Source organism: Acipenser ruthenus, chromosome 35 (genome assembly GCF_902713425.1).
Source record: "Acipenser ruthenus chromosome 35, fAciRut3.2 maternal haplotype, whole genome shotgun sequence".
Lineage (NCBI taxonomy): Eukaryota > Metazoa > Chordata > Actinopteri > Acipenseriformes > Acipenseridae > Acipenser > Acipenser ruthenus.
In genome coordinates this window covers 7983594-8005080 of record NC_081223.1, presented here as the reverse complement: position 1 = coordinate 8005080, position 21487 = coordinate 7983594, and the positions used below count along the sequence as shown (strand labels likewise).

Sequence of the window (21487 nt, the reverse complement as noted above, 5' to 3'; positions counted from 1 at the left end):
GACATGGAAAAAATCCAGTATATTTGTCCAGTACACCTAGATCTCTCGAACATTTAAATGAGTCAGCCCTTAATAAACACTGTCCGTGTTCATTTCTGTGTATCTGACATTGTCTATCCACAATACCTGTCATGTGAGCCGATTGGTATCAAACCGATCACAATTGATGTGATCCGTGTTTTCAGTCAGATTGATAGTTTTAATCAATCATCGAAAAAGCAGCAGTGCTTTGCAACTGTAGTTCGTCTTGCGTACCTCTTGGTAAGATACCCACTCAGAACGTGTCCGCTTCCTCCATCCCCCTAAGGAACACTGGAGGGGTCATCAATAACAGCGAGCAGTTGGCCAAAAACAACACTCACTGTCTCCTTCACGCTCAAAAGCGAACACTCTCACTCTTCCTCGTGGCTAGCGAGTCCAAACACTTTAAAAACGCATTTCGCTAGCAAATCGCTATAGAAATGATCCCTGAAAGTATTGTTTTATGGGCAAGTGGCCGACCGTCTCCCTCCAACTCTGAATGGCACCGGTAGCTGTGCCGCTGACAAATTAACAGGAACTTTCATATAATGCAATTGCTTAGCCCAGTGCGGTGTTACAACAACATTTCAAACTCATTCCAGACTGCAGGCGGTTAAAAGCTTAATTGGGTTCAAGTTTCTCGTATGATTTAAAATGTAGGAGCCAGTTGCCTCATTTGCATTGTCTGCCTTCCTCCTTTGCACTGTGAAGTCTATCAAATTTGTGCTTAAAATCTGAATACGATTCCCATTTGAATCGTGTATATTTGGTTTCCATTTTAGCAATATGCATACACACTGTTCTGTCGAGCTCCCAGGGTGTTATCCAATAAAACACCATAATCGGTTAGCACGTTCGGCTGTTAATCAAAAGGTTGGTGTTTCAAGCCCACGCAGGGATGATGCTTTTTGCATTTCTTTATCGCATTAGAAAATGGCAGTATAATACTTTTTTATTTCCTCCAATTACACTGAAGAAAAAATGTGCTGTTTTTTTATTTAAAAAAATTAATTAAAAAAAAAAAAAACCCTAGTCGTGCTGTTTGCAAAAACCCGGTATCGATGCAGGGACCGTTACAGTCTAACACTCGCCCAGCTGAGCTATTTCTGCTTGACGCGATTTTTCTATCGAGACAGCATTCTTTTCGTCAATCGCCTTTTTGTCAAGCCAGTAAACATGCATGTAATGAGAAACGTTCAACAGTTCGGAAACACCACAATAGAATCCAATGCCTTTGCAAATGTGTTTCCAAACTGTTAGTTTTTCTCCCAAATGCGGTTTCTCAAAAAATGGTTTTGCCTCCTTTTTAGTATTATTATTACTTTTTCTAGAGTAAGACCAAAAGGCAAACATCCAGGAAATAGTTAAACACTGCTACAGCGCTTGAACTGTCCCAACAAATGTTTAGCTCTAAAACGTGTACATTAAAAATCTATTAACATCTTTAACACAATCATCTGTTTTCCAATAGCGGTTAATCCACATGGTGATCAATAAAGTGAATGCTGGCTTTGTTCACATATTGGCAAGATGTTTTCATGATTCACGCATATTCTGAACAAGCACACTAGAATATGGTAATGAAATGACAGGAAAATAATTGCTTTATTGGCTCTGGTCTTGTAGCGTCACCTTGATTACTGTCCGTAAGAAAGTGGCATTAATCAAAAACCTAATTATGTAAGGTTCCCAATGCGCAAATACGCAGCATATTTAAACTTCTTCACAATCTTAAATCTTCCCACATGAATGTCAAATAAGTACTGACAAGTACGGCCCTTTCCCAATGTAACACTCTGCTGTGTTTGAACACCAACGATGGCTTGGATAGTATGTATTAAACCACGATACTATTGTTCCCACTTTCTTTAGTACTACCAAATGTGTTTTTCCTGTCAGCCCTTGTGGCCTAATGGATAAGGCACTGGCCTCCTAAGCCTGAGATTGTGGGTGCGAGTCCCATCTGGGGTGTGAATTTGTTATAGGAGGCTGCGTGGTCCAGTGGTTAAAGATAAAGGGCTTGTAACCAGGAGGTCCCCCGGTACAAATCCCACCTCAGCCACTGACTCATTGTGTGACCCTGAGCAAGTCACTTCACTTCCTTGTGCTCCGTTTTCGGGTGAGATGTAACTGTAAGTGACTCTGCAGCTGATGCATAGTTCACACACCCTAGTCTCTGTAAGTCGCCATGTATAATAAAAACGAACATAATTATGGTATGTTTTATTAGCATGTGATATTTTGTAGATCTTGTTATCTGCTAAGTCCGCTCACGCTTTCCAGAACGTGCTCGAGTGCTCTGGCAGCAGCCATGAAGCAAGTCAATTTTTCCGTTGAAATAAATAACTACTCTGTTTTTGTGGATGGGGGTGTTTTTTGAAAAGATCAGTTAAATAGCTACGTATTTTGAAATAATGATGTATTCATTATTATGAACGTTAACAGAAATTATATTGTATTTACATTTCCCACGTGTGCTTGCCTTGTACAATTCTGACAGAGTTTCAACAAAGGCATTTGACTTCGGTTCATTAGTTAGCCCTACTGCCATCTACAACATTACTGCGGGTGTCATTTACTTCTTTTGGATGTTTTCACAAACAATCGTGCGAGCATGTAGTCGTGGCCGAGTGGTTAAGGCGATGGACTAGAAATCCATTGGGGTTTCCCCGCGCAGGTTCGAATCCTGCCAACTACGTAAGCTTTGTTTTTAATTGATTGTATGTGTTCATAGTTAATACATGTTTAAAGCGCAGGAAGTCTGAAATATTACTGGTTGTACTTCATATCGCTTCGGTTCATTTTGTTAAAGATTGTTCATTTTGGCACCATTACAAATGCTGTGGTTTCTTTAAAGAAGAAAAGCCATGGCCCGTACGGGGATCGAACCCGCGAAGGATGTGGTGAGGTGCAGGCTTGCGGTGACTTTCTCTCATTTAACGACCTTGTGATTTGAATACTAACAAGAAAAACAAATCAAATTACCAAGCATTCGGTGGACGTTTTAAGAAATAAATGAACAAAAAGATTTGTCAGAAGTGGGATTCGAACCCACGCCTCCAGAGAGACTGCGACCTGAACGCAGCGCCTTAGACCGCTCGGCCATCCTAACTGACACCGACGACTATGCCCAACAATGCAGTACACTGCTGAACCTCCAATGTCTGACGCTGCAGTAAATCACCTGGTGTGTGCGTGAACTTATTCTTTTTCTCTTTCTATTAAGGAGGGCGACCTGTTTCGTCGCATTCTATATGGGATCACAAGGACACCCCTCTTACAGAAAGAAAATATACGGCAAACAGAGCGATCGCTTCACGGTTAGAAACAAATCAGAACAGTCTGTTAGCAAATTAACTTCATGAAAAAACCACACAGGCATTACATAAATGTTACAGATATGTTTCGTAGACAAAACAGTTGTAACATAATTGAGTACATTTGTAAACAATCCGCCAGTAACAGTGATTATCTCACATTATCTCTAGTTTCAAACGCATTATCACAGGCGGCACAATTACGACATGGAAAAAATCCAGTATATTTGTCCAGTACACCTAGATCTCTCGAACATTTAAATGAGTCAGCCCTTAATAAACACTGTCCGTGTTCATTTCTGTGTATCTGACATTGTCTATCCACAATACCTGTCATGTGAGCCGATTGGTATCAAACCGATCACAATTGATGTGATCCGTGTTTTCAGTCAGATTGATAGTTTTAATCAATCATCGAAAAAGCAGCAGTGCTTTGCAACTGTAGTTCGTCTTGCGTACCTCTTGGTAAGATACCCACTCAGAACGTGTCCGCTTCCTCCATCCCCCTAAGGAACACTGGAGGGGTCATCAATAACAGCGAGCAGTTGGCCAAAAACAACACTCACTGTCTCCTTCACGCTCAAAAGCGAACACTCTCACTCTTCCTCGTGGCTAGCGAGTCCAAACACTTTAAAAACGCATTTCGCTAGCAAATCGCTATAGAAATGATCCCTGAAAGTATTGTTTTATGGGCAAGTGGCCGACCGTCTCCCTCCAACTCTGAATGGCACCGGTAGCTGTGCCGCTGACAAATTAACAGGAACTTTCATATAATGCAATTGCTTAGCCCAGTGCGGTGTTACAACAACATTTCAAACTCATTCCAGACTGCAGGCGGTTAAAAGCTTAATTGGGTTCAAGTTTCTCGTATGATTTAAAATGTAGGAGCCAGTTGCCTCATTTGCATTGTCTGCCTTCCTCCTTTGCACTGTGAAGTCTATCAAATTTGTGCTTAAAATCTGAATACGATTCCCATTTGAATCGTGTATATTTGGTTTCCATTTTAGCAATATGCATACACACTGTTCTGTCGAGCTCCCAGGGTGTTATCCAATAAAACACCATAATCGGTTAGCACGTTCGGCTGTTAATCAAAAGGTTGGTGTTTCAAGCCCACGCAGGGATGATGCTTTTTGCATTTCTTTATCGCATTAGAAAATGGCAGTATAATACTTTTTTATTTCCTCCAATTACACTGAAGAAAAAATGTGCTGTTTTTTTATTTAAAAAAATTAATTAAAAAAAAAAAAAACCCTAGTCGTGCTGTTTGCAAAAACCCGGTATCGATGCAGGGACCGTTACAGTCTAACACTCGCCCAGCTGAGCTATTTCTGCTTGACGCGATTTTTCTATCGAGACAGCATTCTTTTCGTCAATCGCCTTTTTGTCAAGCCAGTAAACATGCATGTAATGAGAAACGTTCAACAGTTCGGAAACACCACAATAGAATCCAATGCCTTTGCAAATGTGTTTCCAAACTGTTAGTTTTTCTCCCAAATGCGGTTTCTCAAAAAATGGTTTTGCCTACTTTTTAGTATTATTATTACTTTTTCTAGAGTAAGACCAAAAGGCAAACATCCAGGAAATAGTTAAACACTGCTACAGCGCTTGAACTGTCCCAACAAACGTTTAGCTCTAAAACGTGTACATTAAAAATCTATTAACATCTTTAACACAATCATCTGTTTTCCAATAGCGGTTAATCCACATGGTGATCAATAAAGTGAATGCTGGCTTTGTTCACATATTGGCAAGATGTTTTCACGATTCACGCATATTCTGAACAAGCACACTAGAATATGGTAATGAAATGACAGGAAAATAACTGCTTTATTGGCTCTGGTCTTGTAGCGTCACCTTGATTACTGTCCGTAAGAAAGTGGCATTAATCAAAAACCTAATTATGTAAGGTTCCCAATGCGCAAATACGCAGCATATTTAAACTTCTTCACAATCTTAAATCTTCCCACATGAATGTCAAATAAGTACTGACAAGTACGGCCCTTTCCCAATGTAACACTCTGCTGTGTTTGAACACCAACGATGGCTTGGATAGTATGTATTAAACCACGATACTATTGTTCCCACTTTCTTTAGTACTACCAAATGTGTTTTTCCTGTCAGCCCTTGTGGCCTAATGGATAAGGCACTGGCCTCCTAAGCCTGAGATTGTGGGTTCGAGTCCCATCTGGGGTGTGATTTTGTTATAGGAGGCTGCGTGGTCCAGTGGTTAAAGATAAAGGGCTTGTAACCAGGAGGTCCCCCGGTACAAATCCCACCTCAGCCACTGACTCATTGTGTGACCCTGAGCAAGTCACTTCACTTCCTTGTGCTCCGTTTTCGGGTGAGATGTAACTGTAAGTGACTCTGCAGCTGATGCATAGTTCACACACCCTAGTCTCTGTAAGTCGCCATGTATAATAAAAACGAACATAATTATGGTATGTTTTATTAGCATGTGATATTTTGTAGATCTTGTTATCTGCTAAGTCCGCTCACGCTTTCCAGAACGTGCTCGAGTGCTCTGGCAGCAGCCATGAAGCAAGTCAATTTTTCCGTTGAAATAAATAACTACTCTGTTTTTGTGGATGGGGGTGTTTTTTGAAAAGATCAGTTAAATAGCTACGTATTTTGAAATAATGATGTATTCATTATTATGAACGTTAACAGAAATTATATTGTATTTACATTTCCCACGTGTGCTTGCCTTGTACAATTCTGACAGAGTTTCAACAAAGGCATTTGACTTCGGTTCATTAGTTAGCCCTACTGCCATCTACAACATTACTGCGGGTGTCATTTACTTCTTTTGGATGTTTTCACAAACAATCGTGCGAGCATGTAGTCGTGGCCGAGTGGTTAAGGCGATGGACTAGAAATCCATTGGGGTTTCCCCGCGCAGGTTCGAATCCTGCCAACTACGTAAGCTTTGTTTTTAATTGATTGTATGTGTTCATAGTTAATACATGTTTAAAGCGCAGGAAGTCTGAAATATTACTGGTTGTACTTCATATCGCTTCGGTTCATTTTGTTAAAGATTGTTCATTTTGGCACCATTACAAATGCTGTGGTTTCTTTAAAGAAGAAAAGCCATGGCCCGTACGGGGATCGAACCCGCGAAGGATGTGGTGAGGTGCAGGCTTGCGGTGACTTTCTCTCATTTAACGACCTTGTGATTTGAATACTAACAAGAAAAACAAATCAAATTACCAAGCATTCGGTGGACGTTTTAAGAAATAAATGAACAAAAAGATTTGTCAGAAGTGGGATTCGAACCCACGCCTCCAGAGAGACTGCGACCTGAACGCAGCGCCTTAGACCGCTCGGCCATCCTAACTGACACCGACGACTATGCCCAACAATGCAGTACACTGCTGAACCTCCAATGTCTGACGCTGCAGTAAATCACCTGGTGTGTGCGTGAACTTATTCTTTTTCTCTTTCTATTAAGGAGGGCGACCTGTTTCGTCGCATTCTATATGGGATCACAAGGACACCCCTCTTACAGAAAGAAAATATACGGCAAACAGAGCGATCGCTTCACGGTTAGAAACAAATCAGAACAGTCTGTTAGCAAATTAACTTCATGAAAAAACCACACAGGCATTACATAAATGTTACAGATATGTTTCGTAGACAAAACAGTTGTAACATAATTGAGTACATTTGTAAACAATCCGCCAGTAACAGTGATTATCTCACATTATCTCTAGTTTCAAACGCATTATCACAGGCGGCACAATTACGACATGGAAAAAATCCAGTATATTTGTCCAGTACACCTAGATCTCTCGAACATTTAAATGAGTCAGCCCTTAATAAACACTGTCCGTGTTCATTTCTGTGTATCTGACATTGTCTATCCACAATACCTGTCATGTGAGCCGATTGGTATCAAACCGATCACAATTGATGTGATCCGTGTTTTCAGTCAGATTGATAGTTTTAATCAATCATCGAAAAAGCAGCAGTGCTTTGCAACTGTAGTTCGTCTTGCGTACCTCTTGGTAAGATACCCACTCAGAACGTGTCCGCTTCCTCCATCCCCCTAAGGAACACTGGAGGGGTCATCAATAACAGCGAGCAGTTGGCCAAAAACAACACTCACTGTCTCCTTCACGCTCAAAAGCGAACACTCTCACTCTTCCTCGTGGCTAGCGAGTCCAAACACTTTAAAAACGCATTTCGCTAGCAAATCGCTATAGAAATGATCCCTGAAAGTATTGTTTTATGGGCAAGTGGCCGACCGTCTCCCTCCAACTCTGAATGGCACCGGTAGCTGTGCCGCTGACAAATTAACAGGAACTTTCATATAATGCAATTGCTTAGCCCAGTGCGGTGTTACAACAACATTTCAAACTCATTCCAGACTGCAGGCGGTTAAAAGCTTAATTGGGTTCAAGTTTCTCGTATGATTTAAAATGTAGGAGCCAGTTGCCTCATTTGCATTGTCTGCCTTCCTCCTTTGCACTGTGAAGTCTATCAAATTTGTGCTTAAAATCTGAATACGATTCCCATTTGAATCGTGTATATTTGGTTTCCATTTTAGCAATATGCATACACACTGTTCTGTCGAGCTCCCAGGGTGTTATCCAATAAAACACCATAATCGGTTAGCACGTTCGGCTGTTAATCAAAAGGTTGGTGTTTCAAGCCCACGCAGGGATGATGCTTTTTGCATTTCTTTATCGCATTAGAAAATGGCAGTATAATACTTTTTTATTTCCTCCAATTACACTGAAGAAAAAATGTGCTGTTTTTTTATTTAAAAAAATTAATTAAAAAAAAAAAAAACCCTAGTCGTGCTGTTTGCAAAAACCCGGTATCGATGCAGGGACCGTTACAGTCTAACACTCGCCCAGCTGAGCTATTTCTGCTTGACGCGATTTTTCTATCGAGACAGCATTCTTTTCGTCAATCGCCTTTTTGTCAAGCCAGTAAACATGCATGTAATGAGAAACGTTCAACAGTTCGGAAACACCACAATAGAATCCAATGCCTTTGCAAATGTGTTTCCAAACTGTTAGTTTTTCTCCCAAATGCGGTTTCTCAAAAAATGGTTTTGCCTACTTTTTAGTATTATTATTACTTTTTCTAGAGTAAGACCAAAAGGCAAACATCCAGGAAATAGTTAAACACTGCTACAGCGCTTGAACTGTCCCAACAAATGTTTAGCTCTAAAACGTGTACATTAAAAATCTATTAACATCTTTAACACAATCATCTGTTTTCCAATAGCGGTTAATCCACATGGTGATCAATAAAGTGAATGCTGGCTTTGTTCACATATTGGCAAGATGTTTTCACGATTCACGCATATTCTGAACAAGCACACTAGAATATGGTAATGAAATGACAGGAAAATAATTGCTTTATTGGCTCTGGTCTTGTAGCGTCACCTTGATTACTGTCCGTAAGAAAGTGGCATTAATCAAAAACCTAATTATGTAAGGTTCCCAATGCGCAAATACGCAGCATATTTAAACTTCTTCACAATCTTAAATCTTCCCACATGAATGTCAAATAAGTACTGACAAGTACGGCCCTTTCCCAATGTAACACTCTGCTGTGTTTGAACACCAACGATGGCTTGGATAGTATGTATTAAACCACGATACTATTGTTCCCACTTTCTTTAGTACTACCAAATGTGTTTTTCCTGTCAGCCCTTGTGGCCTAATGGATAAGGCACTGGCCTCCTAAGCCTGAGATTGTGGGTGCGAGTCCCATCTGGGGTGTGAATTTGTTATAGGAGGCTGCGTGGTCCAGTGGTTAAAGATAAAGGGCTTGTAACCAGGAGGTCCCCCGGTACAAATCCCACCTCAGCCACTGACTCATTGTGTGACCCTGAGCAAGTCACTTCACTTCCTTGTGCTCCGTTTTCGGGTGAGATGTAACTGTAAGTGACTCTGCAGCTGATGCATAGTTCACACACCCTAGTCTCTGTAAGTCGCCATGTATAATAAAAACGAACATAATTATGGTATGTTTTATTAGCATGTGATATTTTGTAGATCTTGTTATCTGCTAAGTCCGCTCACGCTTTCCAGAACGTGCTCGAGTGCTCTGGCAGCAGCCATGAAGCAAGTCAATTTTTCCGTTGAAATAAATAACTACTCTGTTTTTGTGGATGGGGGTGTTTTTTGAAAAGATCAGTTAAATAGCTACGTATTTTGAAATAATGATGTATTCATTATTATGAACGTTAACAGAAATTATATTGTATTTACATTTCCCACGTGTGCTTGCCTTGTACAATTCTGACAGAGTTTCAACAAAGGCATTTGACTTCGGTTCATTAGTTAGCCCTACTGCCATCTACAACATTACTGCGGGTGTCATTTACTTCTTTTGGATGTTTTCACAAACAATCGTGCGAGCATGTAGTCGTGGCCGAGTGGTTAAGGCGATGGACTAGAAATCCATTGGGGTTTCCCCGCGCATGTTCGAATCCTGCCGACTACGTAAGCTTTGTTTTTAATTGATTGTATGTGTTCATTGTTAATACATGTTTAAAGCTCAGGAAGTCTGAAATATTACTGGTTGTACTTCATATCGCTTCGGTTCATTTTGTTAAAGATTGTTCATTTTGGCACCATTACAAATGCTGTGGTTTCTTTAAAGAAGAAAAGCCATGGCCCGTACGGGGATCGAACCTGCGAAGGATGTGGTGAGGTGCAGGCTTGCGGTGACTTTCTCTCATTTAACGACCTTGTGATTTGAATACTAACAAGAAAAACAAATCAAATTACCAAGCATCCGGTGGACGTTTTAAGAAATAAATGAACAAACAGATTTGTCAGAAGCGGGATTCAAACCCACGCCTCTAGAGAACTGCGACCTGAACGCAGCGTCTTAGACCGCTCGGCAATCCTGACTTACACCAACGACTTTGCACAACACTGCAGTACACTGCTGAACCTCCAATGTCTGACGCTGCAGTAAATCACCTGGTGTGTGCGTGAACACATTCTTTTTCTCTTTCTATTAAGGAGGGCGACCTGTTTCGTCGCATTCTATATGGGATCACAAGGACACTCCTCTTACAGAAAGAAAATATACGGCAAACAGAGCGATCACTTCACGGTTAGAAACAAATCAGAACAGTCTGTTAGCAAATTAACTTCATGAAAAAAACACACAGGCATTACATAAATGTTACAGATATGTTTCGTAGACAAAAAAGTTGTAACATAATTGAATACATTTGTAAACAATCCGCCAGTAACAGTGATTATCTCACATTATCTCTAGTTTCAAACGCATTATCACAGGCGGCACAATCACGACATGGAAAAAAATCCAGCATATTTGTCCAGTACACCTAGATCTCTCGAACATTTAAATGAGTCAGCCCTTAATAAACACTGTCCGTGTTCATTTCTATGTATATGACATTGTCTATACACAATACCTGTCATGTAAGCCTATTGATATCAAACCGATCACAATTGATGTGATCCGTGTTTTCTGTCAGATTGATAGTTTTAATAAATCGTCGAAAAAGCAGCAGTGCTTTGCAACTGTAGTTCGTCTTTCGTACCTTTTGGTAAGATACCCACTCAGAACATGTCTGCTTCCTCCAGCCCCCTAAGGGACACTGGAGGGGTCATCAATAACAGCGAGCAGTTGGCCAAAAAACAACACTCGCTGTCTCCTTCACGCTCAAAAACGAACACTCTCGCTCTTCCTTGTGGATAGCGAGTCCAAACACTTTAGAAACGCATTTCGCCAGCTTTTATATAAATGTTTATTAGAAAAATTCAAAACAAATCAAAATACATTCATAACATCAAAAACCAATACAAAGAAACATTACAAAAACAACTCACGCGGTGTTCTCATTTTCCATTTTCTCAAGGCTGTCTTTTTGCCCAAAGCCTTTATGTCTATCCACACATAATCTCTAATCCTAGAAATCACAATTTTACAGAAATCATTTACATTTGTTTTATTTTTAAACATACTCAGATTTCTAATACTCCACAGTGCCTCTTTTGCACAATTAATTATCAGCCATCCTTTTTTCCCTGTCATTTGATTTAATCCCTTTTCTCGGCCCATACAATATTAAATTGACACATAAATCTTTTTTTAAATAAATTTCCGTGTCCAATTATTTACCCTTTCCCAACATTTCCTCGCATACTCTCATTCATAAAACACATGTTGTATCATTTCTTCTGCCCCACACTCTCCTCTAACACATGCATTCGACCTCGACACATATCTTCTATAGAGCAGCTCTTTACAAGGCATCCTTGCATGTGCTGTTAACCATGCTATGTCCTTTTGTTTATTACTTAATCTAAAATAATTTACATTGTTCCATACCATTTCTGAGTCTTTGTCACTCAATAAGCCTATTCTACGTAATTTTCCACTTGCCTCCTTCTTTTTAATCAATTTCTTTGCTGACCACTCGGCTTCCATCGCTTTACACACATTATTTTGTATAATAAAATTCATGGCCTTCCTGTACACAAAAGGCATATCCTGACTGTATGGCACAGTATTCGTTAATTTCAGTATACCCATTCTCCTCAAAAACTGTCCAAAATAAAACCTAGCAAAAAACACTCTATTTTTTTATTCACTTCAATAATTGCCTTCATCATGTGACATACACAACGGACCCATAGAAAATAAATGACATTTGGAAAGCCCTTACCACCCTGATTCCCTTGTAAGATTACTGATTCTCTCTTGACCTTCTCAAATTTCTCTCCCCAAAAAAACCGAAACAATTGTCTATGTAATGTTCTACCTGATGCAACATCAGGTGGGAACACCCTTGCTACATACAGCAGCATTGGCATCAGTACCATTTTTATATTTAATAGTTTCCCCTCTAGCGATAGCCTTCTTAACTTCCAATAATCCATTTTCCTCTTTACCCTCCCTAAGACTTCTTCGTATGCCTTCCGAGAAGCACAAAGGGAGATTTTTTTATATTTTTTTTTAGCAATGGAAGAGTTTATGTTATTTGGGAATATATATAAATGGCTAGAAGTTTTCTTGCATTGGGTTGAATACATGCAATTGTGATTACACTTTCCTGCCCAGTGTTGCTTTCTTCTTAGATGTGGTCTCAGTTTCGGCTGAGCAGTTTGGTCTCTGTTGCGCAATTGGTTAGCGCGTTCGGTTGTTCGAAAGGTTGGTGGTTCAAGCCCACGCAGGGACGGTGCTCTTTGCATTTCTTAATCACATTAGAAAATGGCACAGTAATACGTTATTATTTCCTCCAATTACACTGAAGAAAAATACATGTGTTCTGTTTTTTAGTTCAAAATAATACAAAACAAAAATATTCTTGCTGTTTGCCGAAACCAGGGACCTTCAGATCTTCAGTCTAACGCTCTCCCAACTGAGCTATTTCGGCTTGAGAAGGCTCCTTTTTCGAGATAACATTTATTTTTAGAACAGTTGTAATATAATTAAGTACATTTCTAAACAGTCCGCTAGTAACATATATAATCTCAAAGCGCTATAATTTATTTCAGCTCTTATGATAGACAAGTTGCACATTATATTATCCTTGATTGCGAAATGTAATATTAATTAATTGCCTTCAGTTAATATTTTAGAAAAACTACTTTGCTAACAGAAGAAAAACAAGCTAGCAGAGGATGGTTTCGATTCATCGACCTCTAGGTTATGGGCCCAGCACGCTTCCGCTGCGCAACTTTGCTACAGCTGCTTTTTGACAGAATTACCAAGCAGCAGAAAAAAAAAAAACTGAACTCATCGTTTTAATGTGTCACACGGCAGTGGCCGGGCCGAACCATGGAAACGTTGCAAATCAGAGATGATCCGTTTTCTTTTCTCCCAAATACGGTATGCAAAGTATGCAACTTTTCTGCCCACTTTCATCACAGGCATGTTTATCCCCCAGTTTCGGCTGCAAATTTCAATATTCAGTCTCTAAAGCATCTTAAATTGTGGAAAGCGCTCTTTGTTTAAAAATACACTGAAGACTTATTTTGTTCGACCAGGCTTACAATTAGATATTTTCTTGTTTTTAAGTAGATTTTGTGAAGCGCATATGGGGCGCTATAGAAAATATATAGGATTAATTGATTGATTGATTGAATGTTAGCTTGCGTTCGGTCTGGCAGGTTTAATTCTTCAAAAGACAACGCCGAAGGGTCTGATAAATGACACTGTAATTATTTGAGATGCTGCATGTAGACAATAATGTAGGAGCACCACCACTGTTTCGTCAAGGTTCCATAGTGTAGTGGTTATCACGTCTGCTTTACATGCAGAAGGCCTTATTTATTTCGGCTCTTATGAAAGACAAGAATCCTTGCGCATTATATCACAGAAAACATGATAATCCTAGCTCTTCATTTAATTCCTCAGGTTGTACCGTATGGAGATAGAAGGTCCATTTTGATTCACATTGTAATAGTTTTTGATCGAGATTACCACCACTGCGATCCTGAAATGATTTTTTGTATGACACAGAATTTAAGATCTGAAACGGAATGTTTGGCATCTACAAAATGTCTAGCTAGTGGTGGATGAATATATTTTCTCCTGAACATAAAAGTGAACTTTTATGCTCGCTCATTAATGCGCAATTGTAACAGTCTAGTAGTTTTACCACCGTATTGCAAAAGGACAAGAAATCACATAAATGACATGAGTTAAAGCACAAGCACTTGTAAGATACTGTACTGTTTTTTTCGTTGTATGGCTTGTGCATTGTCTTAGTTTTAAATGCATTATCACAGGCGGCACAATTACGACATGGAAAAAATCCAGTAGATTTGTCCAGTACACCTAGATCTCTCGAACATCTAAACGAGTCAGCCCTGGATGAGACCATTCATTTTAAATACATGTAATTCGATTTTTCATTTGGTATTATTTGTATTGAGGCAGGGAGGCAGGGAGGCTGCAGTTGTTTCTAAGCGACAATGAATCTGGTATCAAATTCTTAGGGTTCGTGTCATACGACTTTGTGTCATCAAAGCCGATTCTGGTGACTCTTATGTTTGGAATCTGGTTTTTGTCGTTCAGTATTTTCTCAAATAAGACGCCAAATCAATTAATATGACATGTAGTTTTCTAGCTTGCTATTTATTAATACATTTATAATATAAACATGTGTTCATTTCTACATTTATTCATTTAAAAATATTTATTTCTAAATGTATTTATTCCTCTATGCATTTGTTTAAATCATTTATTTATTTCTACCAAATAAATTATTCCTTTATATTTAATTAAACGAGGAACTACAATTAATCAGAGTTCAGAGATTTAGACAAGGAAGCTACATGCCACTCTTGTGTGCAATTCCATTCTATGGTATCTACCAAACAGGAAACTAGAAATTTTCAAACAGGAAATCGAAAATTTCTAGAATCGAGCAGCACCTTCAGGTTTTCAGCGAAAGCTGGTCAGGCTTGGATGTAAGCTTAAAAAATGAACGTATTTCAAGGTCGTGTGCTCTTCAAGAACGTCATGTTTCAACTTCAAACCACTGTATTATCTTTTTCCCTCCTTCGATATGTGCTGTTTTAAAACATACATAATTTCTTTAATATAAATGGTGTAGATATCAAACTGCCTGCACACCCTGGTTTGTTTTGACGCTGACCAACATGTGGAATCACATGATTGGTAGATGTCCAGTTATTTAGCTTTTCTGTTTGAATAGTTGCTACACACCCTTAAAACGTAGACGGAAGAGGAAGAAGGAGAATAATTTTACCTTAGTTTGACGACTTATTTCTCATTGTGTATAAGAGGTATGTACGTTTTTTCACATTAGAGGTAAGAAAGTTTCAGACTTTTGATACTGATACAGATGGTAATTCTAAGTGATTTAGTTCTGCCGCTGCAACATGTTAAAAACAGTCAAACTCTTTGAGCTGTATAGAGACACTCGGTAGTTTCAAACAAGTTTTTCTAACTTGTGCGAAGAACTACCGTTCCTCTCAATTGCAACATAATTACTTATTGGTCATTGTCAAATAGCAATTGCTATTGTAAAATGTGTGCATCGTTTGTAACTATAACGATATTGACATAAATAATCTTACTTTTTTGGGTTGGCTTCAATCCGTTTCTTTTTTATTATTATTATTATTTATTTCTTAGCAGACGCCCTTATCCAGGGCGACTTACAATCGTAAGCAAAAACATTTCAAGCGTTACAATACAAGTAATACAATAAGAGCAAGAAATACAATAACTTTTGTTCAAGCAAAGTACAAGTGTGACATACCACAATTCAATAATACAGCAGATAATAGAGATAGTTACATCAGGTTATGATTAAATAGTGATAGTTACATCAGGATGTGATTAAATACAAAGTACTACAGGTTAAAAACTTGGCAGAATACAGTATTCTGAAGTACAGGATTAAATGCAGTAAAATAGGGGGCTGATAAGAGCAAAATAAAGCACATTTACATGAAGGGTGATAGTGTCCCAGGATACAAACAGAGGAGTTCTACAGGTGCTCTTTGAAGAGGTGAGTCTTAAGGAGGCGCCAGAATGTGGTCAGGGACTGGGCAGTCCTGACATCTGTAGGAAGGTCATTCCACCACTGCGGAGCAAGGGTGGAGAAGGAGCGGGCTTTGGAGGCAGGGGAGCGTAGCGGAGGTAGAGCTAGTCTTCTAGTGCAGGTGGAGTGGAGAGGTCGAGTGGGGGTGTAGGGAGAGATGAGGGTCTGGAGGTAGCTGGGTGCAGTCTGGTCAAGGCATCTGTAGGCTAGTACAAGAGTCTTGAACTGGATGCGAGCGGTGATTGGGAGCCAGTGGAGCGAGCGGAGTAGTGGAGTAGCGTGGGCGAAGCGAGGCAGAGAGAACACCAGGCGGGCAGCAGAGTTCTGGATGAGCTGGAGCGGACGGGTGGCGGACGCAGGGAGGCCAGCCAGGAGGGAGTTGCAGTAGTCTAGGCGGGAGAGTACCAGGGCCTGGACCAGGAGCTGGGTAGCATAGTTGGTGAGGAAGGGTCGGATTCTTCGGATGTTGCTCAGGAAGAATCGGCAAGTGCGTGCCAGAGTGGAGATGTGCTGGGAATAAGAGAGGCAGGGTTCCAGGGTGACTCCAAGGTTCTTAGCGGAGGAAGAGGGAGAGAGTGTGGTAGATTCCAGAGGAACAGAGATAGAGAGATCAGAGGAGGGGGAGGAGGAGGGAAAGAAAAGGAGGTCAGATTTAGAGAGGTTGAGTTTGAGGTGATGTGAGTGCATCCAGGAGGAAATAGCAGATAGACAGGTAGAGATACGGGAGGAGATGGTAGAGTCAGAGGTGGGGAAGGAGAGGAAAATCTGAGCATCATCAGCATAGAAATGGTATGAGAAACCATAGGATGCGATGAGGGGGCCCAGGGAGCGGGTGTAGAGAGAGAACAGGAGAGGACCCAAGACTGACCCTTGGGGGACTCCAGTTAAGAGAGGGTGAGGTGTGGAGGTTGCTCCACGCCAGGTTACCTGGTAAGTGCGGTTGGAGAGGTAGGAGGAGAACCAGGCCAGAGCAGTGCCAGAGATCCCCAGGTCAGCAAGAGATGATAGTAGAATAGAGTGATCAACAGTGTCAAAGGCAGCAGAGAGGTCAAGGAGAATTAGGACAGAGGAGAGAGAGGCAGCTTGGGCACATTTAAGTGAGTTGGTGACAGACAGGAGGGCGGTTTCAGTGGAGTGAGCAGAGCGTAAACCAGATTGGAGAGGGTCAAGCAGAGAGTGGTTGGACAGGAAAGCAGAGAGCTGGCGGTGTACAGTCCGCTCGAGGGTTTTGGAGAGGAAGGGTAGGAGGGAGACAGGACGGTAGCTCTGGAGGGAGGTGGGGTCGAGGGTAGGTTTTTTGAGGAGGGGAGTGATAGAGGCTTTTTTGAAGGCAGATGGAAAGATACCAGAAAGTAGAGAGGTGTTGAGGAGGGAGGAGATGAAGGGGAGTAGAGCAGGAGCAGCAGCTTGAAAGAGGTGAGTGGGGAGGGGGTCCAAGGCACACGTGGTGGGTTTGTGACCCTGGAGCAGGGAGGAGAGGTCAGAGTCTGAGAGGGGCAAGAAGGTGGAGAAGGAGGGTGAGTTAGTAGGGGTTGCAGTGGGTGTAGGAGTTGGAGCGGGAGGGGGTGCGGGGGAGGGAGAGGTGTTAAAGAGTTTGCGGATATCTGAAATTTTAGAAGAGAAGAAGGAGGCAAAGTCATCAGGGGAGATAGAGGAGGGAGGAGGAGGGGGGAGGGTTTAGGAGGGAGGAGAAGGTAGAGAATAGTTTACGTGAGTTGTTAGTGGAGGCTTGGATTACAGATTGGAAATAAGCACATTTAGCAGAGGAGAGAGTAGAGGAGAAGGAGGAGAGGAGAGTGCGGTAAAGGTCTAGGGCAGCAGGGAGTTTGGTTCTCTTCCATTTCTTTTCAGCAGATCGCAGTGTGATTCTTGCCGAGCGGAGCGCAGAGGAGAGCCAGGGATGGGGAGGGGAGGGGCGAGCAGGACGGGAGGTGAGGGGACAGAGGGAGTCGAGGGAGGAGGTGAGTGAGGAGAAGAGGGTGGAGGTAGCAGAGTCTACGGAGAGTTGTGAAAAGGAGTCAATAGGAGGGAGGTGAGAGAGAGCAGTGGAGGCAAGGACAGAGGGGGAGAGAGAGCGGAGGTTACGGCGAGAGGCGACAGTGGGGTTAGGAGGAGCAGGGAGAGGGGGGAGAGACAGAGAAAAAGAGATGAAATAGTGATCAGAGAGGTCCAGGGGGGTGACAGAGAAGGTGGAGGGGCAGCAGGCCCTGGAGAAGGTGAGGTCCAGTTGACGGCCAGCTTTGTGGGTAGGGGGGGATGGAGAGAGACAGAAGTCGAAGGAGTGCAGGAGAGGGAGGAATCCAGCAGAGTGGCTGGGGTTGGAGAGATGGATGTTGAAGTCACCCAACAGGACAGTCGGGGTAGACAGGGAGGGGAGGGAGGAGAGTAGATAGTCGAGTTCATCCAGAAAGTGAGTGAGAGGCCCAGGGGGGCGGTACAGAACAATGAGCAGGAGTTGACCGGGAAAGGTTAGTTGGACTGCATGAAATTCAAAGGTATTGACAGAGAGTGAGATGAGATCGGAGGGGACAGAAAAGAGTAAGTAGGGAGAGAGGAGAAGACCCGTCCCACCTCCCCGTCCAGTGAGACACGGGGTATGGGACAGGACGTAGAGAGAGGACAGGGCAGCAGGAGTAACAGTGTTATCAGGGGACAGCCAGGTTTCAGTGAGAGCAAGGAAATCCAGCGAGAGGTGGGAGGCAAAGGCAGATATGAAATCAGCTTTGTTAGCAGAAGAGTGACAGTTCCAGAGTGCACCAGAGAGTGTGCGGGAGGGGGGGAGAGGCAGAGAAATGAGGTTAGAGGAGTTGGAGGAGCAGCAGCGGAGGGAGGGCAGAGGACGAGGACGGGAGGACAGAACAGGGATGTGAGAGACAGTCATAGCAGGACAAGCAGGACAAAAGGCACAGTAGGAGCAGTAGGGTGGAGGGTACAGACCTGACTAGTAGATAGCTTCTTCTAGAGCCCCGTTAGGTTTGGATCTATTGGAACAGCGTCTCAGTGCAGGCCTCCCCTTGCTGGACTCCCACAGCTGGACTCCCGGCTCTTTTGTTGAGGCTCTTCAGTTGGCTGGCGCTTCTAGCTGGCGCTAAAATAGGCTGCTTAATATATAAAAAACAACTGCGTGGAAACCAATCAGATAGCAAAACAACTTCTATTCAATTAAACCACTCACCTGGTACTAATCACACACCAACTCAGCTAATTCAAACACCACCTTACAAAGTTACCAAATGTAGTTAATTAAAGATTACTTGAAGCAGGAACTTGCCTATCTGCCTCAGTCCCTGGTTCCTGTAGACTGACCACTATTATATGCCCACCCTTAAATGGGTTCCACCTCACTTTGCAAGGGGACTGGCACAACTGCTAACTGCTCTATTGACAATACACTTGTCATTACATCATTCATGGAGCAACAGTTGGTATGTGCGTAATAAACCCGATCAGGCCTTGATATGACAACCCTAGGCTGTGCTGAAATAAATAATGCGGTTTTCTACTATAATAAACGCAGGTTGTCAGGATGGCCGAGTGTTCTAAGGGGCCAGACTCAAGGACTCTTGCCAACGAATTGTGTGTTCTGGTCTCTGAATGGAGGTGTGGGTTCAAATCCCACTTCTGACAGTTCACTTTTACTTATTTTTAAAAGGAATAAAATGTGTTCATTTTACTATAAAAGAGTGTTTCAAGGAAATCAACAGCTGATACAAAACTCTTGTCAGCTCTCAATACCATTTTAATTTCCATTTTAAATCGGACTAAAATAGCGTTCCTAACACATGGTTGCATTTTTGTTGTAAACAGACTACTTGTTGAAGTCACTGAAAAATATGTTGTGCCCAAACATCTGTTATTTAACTTGATTGTTTTAATATTCCAAATAACATATTACTTTGAAAAACATCTCGGTCGGCCACTGGATCGTGGTCTCAGGCTGGGATACGGACCATTGAGAACAGTATAAACGATCTATGGCTGCAAGTAGCTTACATGAGAAATGCTCTCGTTTAACATGCTAGGATGATCGACATCGGCATTCTCCAACTGCTGTTTACATTATCTAACACGTTTTGAGAACGAATACAATGTTTGACACTTTCCTTGTAAGTGGGGGTAAGCACAAGTTATTTTCAGATGTAATGTCTTTATTTAAGCTCATCTAGTCCTGCGTAGTGCAAATCACATTACTATATGTTTATATTAGTCAAGGCCTATTTAAAGTGCTCTTAAATTGTTTTAAGATTAGCATTGATCAATTTGAAATTTGCTTATTGATTTAAACAACTGAACAATTGTAGGCTTGATGGTTTCTTTTTTTCTGCGTTTCTACCAGTATGAGATACGCACTCAAAATGTGTCTCCTTCCTTCAACAACACTAGCAGCGAGCAGGTACCCGAAAACAACACTCATTGTCAGCTCGGTGCTGAGAAGAAAACACTCCCAGTCCTCCTGGTGGATACCAAGACCAATCCCTTCAAAACATGTTTCACTCTAGAAATGATCCTTGCAAATAAAGTCTTAGCTTTTATTTGTAGACCGTCGCCCCCGACTGACAAGCTCTACTTCATATGATACAATGACTGGGCAACAACGAGGTGTTACATTAACAATACAAACTAACTTGAGACAGCCAAGCCGTTAAAGCAGACCTTAAGTTTGTCATGTGATACAAAAGCAAGTTTTGGCATTTTTGCATTGCCTGCCTCGTCAAACAAGCTCGAGCCACAGCACACAGCGCTGCTGCATCGGGACACAGAGGTGGATTTTAAAGAGACTCAATCAACAAGCTGAGACTACTTATTGAAGAAATTGAAAACATACCTGTAGTCGAAATATTTGCTATTTAGTTAATTTATTTTTTGAATTTGCAAATGTCATACTACATTGCCAATACAAAATTTATGACAATCTGAATTGCTCATATCAAGCTGCGATGTAGCCTATGAGAATCGCTCGCACAATTCAAGAGGAATTAGCTCAAATGGTAGAGCGCTCGCTTAGCATGCGAGAGGTAACGGGATAGATGCCTGCATTTTCCAAATAGTTTTAATGTATCTGTGTATTTAGTCCCAACGCATTATGGAGATACATACAGTGTGACAATTCTTTGTAACAGAGTCGCCCGTCCTACATGTGTATTTTAAAGCACAGTCCGCTAATTTGTAATATTCCCCAGACTGAAAAACTGCAGTGCGCCCTCCATCGTATGTCTTCTGAGAAACACAAAGGGAGATTTTTTAATATATTTTTTAGCAATTGAAGAGATTGTGTTAATTGAGAATAAATATATATGGCTTGAAGTTTGCTTTCATTTGTAACGTGTTTGTAATGAAGTATCAGTTTTTGTGGTTTTTACCAATCATTGTACTGTATACTAGCTACTGTTGCATGTCCATGAGTATGCTACTCAGCTTCCCATATGGTCTAGCGGTTAGGATTCCTGGTTTTCACCCAGGCGGCCCAGGTTCGACTCCCGGTATGGTTATGGCTTTGATAATGTCATTTTGTTACAGAACTGTGGTCATGTGTAATGTGTTTTCATTATGATAATAAAGCGACAGTTAAATGAAATATATATATATATATATATATATATATATATATATATATATATATATA

At 41.4% G+C, this 21487-nt stretch overlaps 10 non-coding genes and 1 pseudogene across 10 annotated transcripts; 4 read left to right on the top strand and 7 right to left on the bottom strand.

The window, feature by feature from the left end:
* Positions 1 to 269: 269 nt before the first annotated feature.
* Positions 270 to 484, bottom strand: LOC131705395 (small nucleolar RNA U3). The gene has a single exon (XR_009310352.1). It is a non-coding gene; the product is annotated as a small nucleolar RNA U3 (small nucleolar RNA).
* A 2153-nt stretch (positions 485 to 2637) lies between these two features.
* On the top strand, positions 2638 to 2719 carry trnas-aga (transfer RNA serine (anticodon AGA)). The gene has a single exon. It is a non-coding gene; the product is annotated as a tRNA-Ser (tRNA).
* Positions 2720 to 3051: 332 nt separating this feature from the next.
* On the bottom strand, positions 3052 to 3133 carry trnal-cag (transfer RNA leucine (anticodon CAG)). The gene has a single exon. It is a non-coding gene; the product is annotated as a tRNA-Leu (tRNA).
* A 678-nt stretch (positions 3134 to 3811) lies between these two features.
* Positions 3812 to 4026, bottom strand: LOC131705394 (small nucleolar RNA U3). Its single transcript, XR_009310351.1, has one exon. It is a non-coding gene; the product is annotated as a small nucleolar RNA U3 (small nucleolar RNA).
* A 1435-nt stretch (positions 4027 to 5461) lies between these two features.
* Positions 5462 to 5534, top strand: trnar-ccu (transfer RNA arginine (anticodon CCU)). Its single transcript has one exon. It is a non-coding gene; the product is annotated as a tRNA-Arg (tRNA).
* A 645-nt stretch (positions 5535 to 6179) lies between these two features.
* On the top strand, positions 6180 to 6261 carry trnas-aga (transfer RNA serine (anticodon AGA)). Its single transcript has one exon. It is a non-coding gene; the product is annotated as a tRNA-Ser (tRNA).
* Positions 6262 to 6593: 332 nt separating this feature from the next.
* On the bottom strand, positions 6594 to 6675 carry trnal-cag (transfer RNA leucine (anticodon CAG)). The gene has a single exon. It is a non-coding gene; the product is annotated as a tRNA-Leu (tRNA).
* Positions 6676 to 7353: 678 nt separating this feature from the next.
* LOC131705393 (small nucleolar RNA U3) lies at positions 7354 to 7568 on the bottom strand. The gene has a single exon (XR_009310350.1). It is a non-coding gene; the product is annotated as a small nucleolar RNA U3 (small nucleolar RNA).
* Positions 7569 to 9721: 2153 nt separating this feature from the next.
* Positions 9722 to 9803, top strand: trnas-aga (transfer RNA serine (anticodon AGA)). The gene has a single exon. It is a non-coding gene; the product is annotated as a tRNA-Ser (tRNA).
* A 1092-nt stretch (positions 9804 to 10895) lies between these two features.
* LOC131705478 (small nucleolar RNA U3) lies at positions 10896 to 11105 on the bottom strand. Its single transcript, XR_009310433.1, has one exon. It is a non-coding gene; the product is annotated as a small nucleolar RNA U3 (small nucleolar RNA).
* Positions 11106 to 20209: 9104 nt separating this feature from the next.
* On the bottom strand, positions 20210 to 20388 carry LOC131705565 (small nucleolar RNA U3; annotated as a pseudogene).
* Between the last annotated feature and the right edge of the window lie 1099 nt (positions 20389 to 21487).